This window comes from Perognathus longimembris, chromosome 11 (assembly GCF_023159225.1).
Source record: "Perognathus longimembris pacificus isolate PPM17 chromosome 11, ASM2315922v1, whole genome shotgun sequence".
Taxonomy (NCBI): domain Eukaryota; kingdom Metazoa; phylum Chordata; class Mammalia; order Rodentia; family Heteromyidae; genus Perognathus; species Perognathus longimembris.
In genome coordinates this window covers 41,064,452-41,072,189 of record NC_063171.1, presented here as the reverse complement: position 1 = coordinate 41,072,189, position 7,738 = coordinate 41,064,452, and positions in this window count along the sequence as shown.

Sequence of the window (7,738 nt, the reverse complement as noted above, 5' to 3'; positions counted from 1 at the left end):
GGTCTTGGTTTTGTCCAGGCTGTTTCACTTTCTAGAACCATTCAGGGTTTCCCATATCTCCTTATGTGTTTGTTAATGTATTACCAAAACCTAACTTAGTAAAAAAGTGAGGTACTAATAGGAAATGATAGAATTAACTCCAGTAATGTTTATTGAAAGATACATCAAATTAAAAACAACCCCACACACACACACAAAAAGAGAGATAATGAGCTTGGTTCCAAGCCTGTAATCCTAACTCAGATATAAAGATCCTGATTTAAGAGGCAAGGCACAGTGTCTTGCCTGTAATCCTAGCTACTCCAGGAGGCTGAGATCTGAGGATCAAGGTTCAAAGCCAGCCGAAGCAAGAAAAGCCCATGAGACTCTTATCTCCAGTTAATCACCAGAAAACCAGAAGTTCTGTGGCTCAAGTAGTGGAGTGCTAGCCTTGAGCTGAAGAGCTCTGGGACAGTGCCCAGGCCCAGGATTCAAGTCCCACAAGTCTGTGAGAGACTCATATCCAATTAACCAACAAAAAGCTGAAGTGGAACTGGGCGTTGGTGGCTAAAGCTCATGATCCTAGCTATTCAAGTGACCAAGCAGGAAAGTCATTGGAACTCCAATTAACCACCTAAAAACCTTTTGAGCTGTAGTTCAAAGTGGTAGAGCACTAGCCTTGAGCAAAAAAGCTCAGGGACTATGCCCAGGTCCTGAGTTCAACCCTCAGAGCCAGCACAAAAAAAGAAAAGGCCAGGCATTGGGGGCTCACCTATAATCCTAGCTATTCAGGAGTCTGAGATCTAAGTTCAAAGACAGCCCAGGCAGGGAAGTCTGTAAGTGTTATTTACAATTAACTATGAAAATGAAGTGAAACTGTGGCTCAAAGTGGTGCAGTGGTATCCTTGAGTGAAAAAGCTCAGGGACAGCATACAAGCTGGAGTTCAAGCCCAATTGGCACACAGAAAAAAAAAAATTATTATGCTGAAGAGATACCTCTATTCTCACGTTCATGGCACCATTGCACATAACCAAGACTGAATCAACTAAGTGTCCAAAGAAAGAAAATGTGACATGTATAATAGAATACTAGTAAGCCTTAAACAGTGGATGGGGGCCTGGGAATGTAGCTTAGTGGTAGAGTGCTTGCCTAGCATGCATGAAGCCCTAGGTTCAATTCCTCAGTACCAAGTAAACAGAAAAGGGCTGAAGTGGTAGAGTGTTAAGCCCAAGAGTTCAAAAGCAACAAAAGAATAATTTTCTTTAAAAACTGAAGACCTTGAGCACAAAGAGGCTCAGGGGCAGTGCCTAGGACCAGAGTTCAAGCCCCAGGACCAGCACGCACACACACAAAAATTAAATCAAACTGTAACTTCTCTCTTGTTCTACAAATGTGGCTTAGTGGTAGAGTGCTTGCCTGTAATTCCTCAGTACCATGTAAACAGAAAAAGCAGAAGTGGCACTGTGGCGCAAGTGGTAGAGTGCTATCCTTGAGCAAAAGAAGATCTGGGACAGTACCTAGGCCCTGAGTTCAAACCCCAGGACTGACAAAAGAAAAAAAAAAATCTCTCTGTAATATACTACTCTGAAAAAGTGGGAAGTAGCACTGTGACTCTAGTAAAGCACTAGCCTTGAGCAAGACACTCAGAGACAGAGCCTGGGCCTAGAGTTCAAGCCCCAAGACCAGCCCCCCCCTCCCAAAAAAATGTGGAATGTAGGGGGCTGGGAATATGGCCTAGTGGCAAGAGTGCTGGCCTCGTATACTTGAGGCCCTGGGTTCAATTCCCCAGCTCCACATATACAGAAAATGGCCAGAAGTGGTGCTGTGGCTCAAGTGGCAGAGTGCTAGCCTTGAGCAAAAAGAAGCCAGGGCCAGTGCTCAGGCCCCGAGTTCAAGCCCCAGGACTAGCAAAAAAAAAAAAAGCTGGAAGTGCAAGTGTGGAAGTGGTGGAATGCCAACAAAAAGAGCAGGTTAGGCACCGTTGGCTCACACTTCTAATCCAGACTACTCAGGAGGCTGATATCTAAAGACCATGGTTGGAAAGCAGCCCAGGCAGGAAAGTCTGTGACATTCTTATCTCCAGTTAATCACCAAAAGGCCAGAGTGGAGTTGTGGCTCAAGTGTCCAGGCCATACACACACACACACACACACACACACACACACACACACACACACACACACACAAAACAAAACAACCATAGAACTACCTGTGGTGGCGTAGAGATCTCTGAATCGTCACCAAATTGAAGCAATTCTGGGACTAATGTCAGCTCAAAGTGGTAAAGCCCCTGCAAGGCCTGGACTTCAACCTCAAGCATCACAAAAGAAAACAACTATAAAACAATACAAAAATGTCCCATGTAGCCAGGTGCCTGCGGCTCATACCTGTAATCCTAGCCATTCAGGAGGCTGAGATCTGAGGATCATGGTTCAAAGCCAGCCTGGGCAGGGAAGTCCATGATACTCTCTTTTTGTTTGTTGTTTTTGTTTTTGCCAGTCCTGGGGCTTGGACTCAGGGCCTGAGCAATGTCCCTGGCTGCTTTTTGCTCAAGGCTAGCACTCTGACCCTTGAGCCACAGCGCCACTTCTGGCCATTTTCTATATATGTGGTCCTGAGGAATTGAACCCAGGGCTTTGTGCATGCTAGGCAAGCACTCTTGCCACTAGGCTATATCCCCAGCCCTCCATGAGACTCTTATCTCCAATTAACCACTAGAAAACCAGAGGTGAGTGGCAGAGTGCTAGCCTTGAGCTGAAGAACTCAGGGACAGCACCCAGGCCCAGAGTTCAAAGCCCCATAACCTACAAAAAAAAAAAACAAAAAACAAAACACCAAGATTGTGCTATGTAATTGTTCCAAGTATAGAAATGAATGAACCTGGGAGCAGTGATACAGAGATTGGGAGGAATGCAGTTGGAGGCCAGCTTGAACAAAAAATTAGCACAACCTACAGAGCTCAACAAACAAGCCAGACATGGTTGTACAAGCCAAATATGGTGGCACAAATATGGTAGCTCTAATCCCAGCTATGCAGGAGGCATATGGTAGAAGGATCATAGTCTGAGGCTGACCCAGGCAAGAAACTCAAGATCTGAAAAATAAAGAGGGATGGGGGATGGGGGGTGAGGGCGGCTCAAGTGATAGAGCACTTGCCTAGCAAGCTCAAAGCCCTGAGTTCAAACCCCAACACTGCCTCACTCCACTAACAGAAAGAAACTGATCAAGACAAAAATCAAATTGAAGAGCCCTTATTCTTTAAAAACTCTTACAGTTTCTAGCTCTTGCCTAAAGCTCGGTTTCTGGCAACTGTAGTTTTATCCATTCACTAGTTGTGAAAACTGGTCTTTTTGCTGCCATTGTGAGTGGGCAGAATTGTAGGAATTATATGGCGGTCAGTAAAAACCTACAACTTTCTGAAATGACTGGTATAAAGTTGTTCTGGTTTGGTTGAGTGTTAAGACAAACCAGAACTTAAAGTGGAAGAGTGCCATCGAAGGCTGAAATTAGCTCTTCATATATCCCTGGCTAATTGGGTGCCTATATACATACATGCATGGTGATACCACAAAGGGCTCAGTGAAAAATGACAACATTTGAGAAATGGTTGAAAAATTTTCTTTCCTTTTTTTTGTTTTTTTAGGTCTGAGACCTGTGACTCAGACTCGGTACCCTTATTTGACTTATTTGTTTATTGACTTATTTGTTTGATAGTGAGGCTTGAACTCTGGGCCTGGGCACCATTCCTGAGCTCTTCAGCTCAAGCCTCTACCACTTTGAGCCACAGTGCCACTTCAGGTTTTTCTGGTGGTTAATTGGAGATGAGTCTCATGGACTTTCCTGTTCAGGCTGACTTTGAACCATGATCCTCAGAGCTCAGCCTCCTGAGTAGCAAGGATTACAGGCAGGAGCCACCAGCATCTGGCTTGAATTAACTAATTTATATACGTCTTGCCAATCCTGGGGCTTGAGCTCAGGGCCTGGGCACTGTCCCTGAGCTGCTTTTGCTCAAAGCTAGCACTCTACCACTTGAGCCACAGCGCCACTTAGTCATTTTTTTCTTTCTGTTTATGTGGTACTGAGGAATTGAACCTAAGGCTTCCTGTATGCTAGACAAGCAATCTACCACTAAGCCACTTGAATTTTTTTTACTATCTTTAAGTAGTTGTACAAGTGATTTCAATTCAACATGTTGATTTATATGTACAGTGCATCTTGATCAATGTCACCATTGCCCTCTACTGGCTGAAATCTTTAATGCACTACTTAAACTTCAGAAGAGGCACTATTGCCTATTGGCCAGAGGTAGACAGACACCTTATGAGCTAGAGCTTGCTTCTTTCTTTTGTTTTGGTGCTGGTCCTGGGGCTTGAGCACAGTGCCACTTGAGCTTTTTTGGTAGTTTAGTGGAGATAAGAGACTCACAGACTCTCCTTCCCCAGGTTAGCTTCAAACCGTGATTTTCAGATGGCAATGTCCTAGACAGCTAGTATTACAAGCATGAGCCACTGGTGCCTAGCCAAACTAAAGGCTGCTTTTTTTTTTGCCAGTCCTGGGGCTTGAACTCAGGGCCTGAGCACTATCCCTGGCTTCCTTTTCTTCAAGGCTAGCACTCTACCACTTGAGCCACAGCACCACTTCTGGCTTTTTCTGTTCACGTGGTACTGAGGAATCAAACACAGGGCTTCATGCATGCTAGGCAAGCACTCTACCGCTAAGCCATATTCCCAGCCCAAGACTTGTTTTTATTATTTGCCCATCCTGGGTCTTGTCCTTAAGTTCCTTTTGCTTAAGGCTAGTGCTCTACCACTTGAGCTACATCACTACTTCTGGCCTTTTCTGTGATTAATTGGAGATAATAGGGTCACAGAGGGTCTGGGAATATGGCCTACTGGTAGAGTGCTTGCCTTGCATACATGAAGCCCTGGGTTCCATTTCTCAGCACCACATATATAGAAAGAGCCAGAAGTGGCGCTGTGGCTCAAGTGGCAGAGTGCTAGCTTTGAGCAAAAAGAAGCCAAGGAGAGTGCTCAGGCCCTGAGTCCAAGTACCCCCTCCCCCCAAAAAAGTGTCACAGACTCTTTTCTGCCCTATCTGGCTTCTAACCTCAGATCTCAGTCTCTAGAGTAGCTAGGATTACAGGTGTGAACAATCTAACATGGTACTAGAGTTTTTTAATGCAATTCCATACCCAAATTATTGGCTGACCAGTATTGTGATGCAATTTCAGGATGGCTCCTGGAGGGAAAATAAAAGAAAAACTGAGTGGCTGGCAATGTGGCTTAGCGGTAGAGTGCTTGCCTGCCATGCATGAAGCCCTAGGTTCAATTCCTCAGTACCTCATAAACAGAAAAAGCTGGAAGTGGTGCTGTGGCTCAAGTGGTAGAGTGCTAGCCTTGAGCAAAAAGAAGCCAGGGACAGTGCTCAGGCCCTGAGTCCAAGCCCCAGGACTGGCAAAAAAGAAAAAAAAAACTGAGCAGAGATATTACCAATTACACACTGTGGAGGAGATAGATTGTACAGTTTAGTAGATTTTTCAGACATTTGAAGCCAGCCTGGGTAGCATAAGTCAGACTTTACCTCTAAACAAAATAAAAACAAAAAGAACCCCTGCCAGGCCAGTGGCTCACGCCTGTAATCCTAGCTACTCAGGAGGCTGAGATCTGAGGATCCCAGTTTGAAGCCAGCCTTGGCAGAAAAGTCCCTGAGACTCTTTATGTGGAATTAACCACCAGAAAATCAGAAATGGAGCTGTGACTCAAAGTGGTAGAGCGCTAGCCTTACTCATGACAGAACCCACGCCCTGAGTCCAAGTCCCATGACAGGCCCCACACCCCCAAATCTACAATCTATATCCAGGATAAAAACTGTCAATAAAGGCCTGGGAGTATGGCCGAGTGGTAGAGTGCTTGTCTGGCATGCATGAAGCCCTGAGTTCAATTCCTCAGCACCACATACACAGAAAAAGTCAGAAGTGGCGCTGTGGCTCAAGAGGTAGAATCCTAGCCTTGAGGAAAAAGAAGCCAGGGACAGTGGTGCCCAGGCCCTGAGTTCAAGGCCCAGGACTGGCAAAGAAAGAGGAAAACATGCAATTAATTAAGTCAGTGACTCTACCTGGACTCATCAAGGAATGGGGGCTAGAGGACAAACTATCACAAAATGTGTAGAGCTAAGTAAAAGCAGGGTCACAGCTGAGATCAACTTGCCTGGAGCAGAAGCCGCTGGGGCCATATATTTGGTAGGAAAACTTAAATGGTAACATAAATGGCAAGCAGTGAGGCAAGATTCTGGAGCATGAGAACCCTCTGCTGCAGTCTTGGAGGGATCTGAACATTTTCTGAAGCGATTCCCTACTTTGTCCAGACAGGTGGAGCAACTAACCAATCTTATTGTATTTGTTAGTATTCTAGAAATGTTACAAAGTATTATACACAGTTACCAAATCATTGCTTCTTGTAAGTTATTGATTGGCTGAGTAACATAAACATTTCACATATGTCTATTGCTAGATCCTGCCATGGACTGTCAGTGCTCTCTTTAGTAGCAGAATAGAATCATTAATATCAGTAAAACTAAATAGAGGTAGGTGCTGAGGGCTCACACCTGTAACCCTAGCTTCTCAGGAAGATGAGATCTGGAGGATTGCATTTCGAAGCCAGCCAGGGCATCTCCAAAATAATTAGCAAAAAGTCAGGCTGGAGGCATCATGGTTCAAGTGGTTGAGCACCAGCTAAGCAAGCAAACCAACCCACAGAATGGTAGAAAACCTTTACCAGCTATTTAGAAGACAATTTACATCCAGAATGTTCAAAGAGCTCAAAAAATAAAACATCAAAAGAACAAATAATCCAATGAATAGGTGGACAAGTGAATTGAAAAGACAGTTCTCTGAAGAAGAAATACAAATGGTTAATGGAATACATGAAGAAATGATCAACACTCTTAGCCATAAAGGAAGTACTAGTCAGACTAGGAATCTAGCATACTGGTAGAGTGCTTGCCTGGCATGCACAAAGCCCTGGGTTCTCCTCGACACCACATATATAGAAAAAGGCTGGAAGTGGCGCTGTGGTAGAGTGTTAGCCTTGAGCAAAAACAACCAGGGACAATGCTCAGGCCCTGAGTTCAAGCCCCAGGACTGGCAATAAAGAAAAAAAAATGACAGAAAAGTAAGTCAGGACATGGTAGGAGGGGGGCACTAGGGGAAGATGGAGAACCCGAATGAAGGTGAACATCATCAGTGTTGGCCCAAAGCCTCCTCTCCCATAGCTTCGCATGCTCCTTTCCTAGGCAACACTAGGCCCATGTAATGAAGGCAGTACATAATCAGCCTCCACTCCTCTTTACCTTGGGATGGCGCTCCTTTGGGGCAGCTCCAACCATATAAAGCAACAAGATCCCCTTAGAAACGAACACAGCGGGGGTGTAGGTGTCATGGCGCGCTCCATCTGAGGTCTGTGCAGTGGGTTTCTTTCGCCGTGGCCAGAGTCATCTTTCAAGAGGACCTGAGATTAATCACAGATCATCAAGGAAAAAATGCCTTCTGCATCCTGTGATACAGATATTGTGTCACAGGAAGACTCAAAACCACAAGATCGACACTTTTCAAGAAAGCATGTTGTTCCAAAGGTGCGAAAGCGAAATACTCAAACATATTTACAAGAAGAAAACATTCCACCAAGTGATAGCATTATTCTAGGCATACAGAAAATCTGGATCCGAACATGGGGTTGCTCACATAATAATTCAGATGGAGAA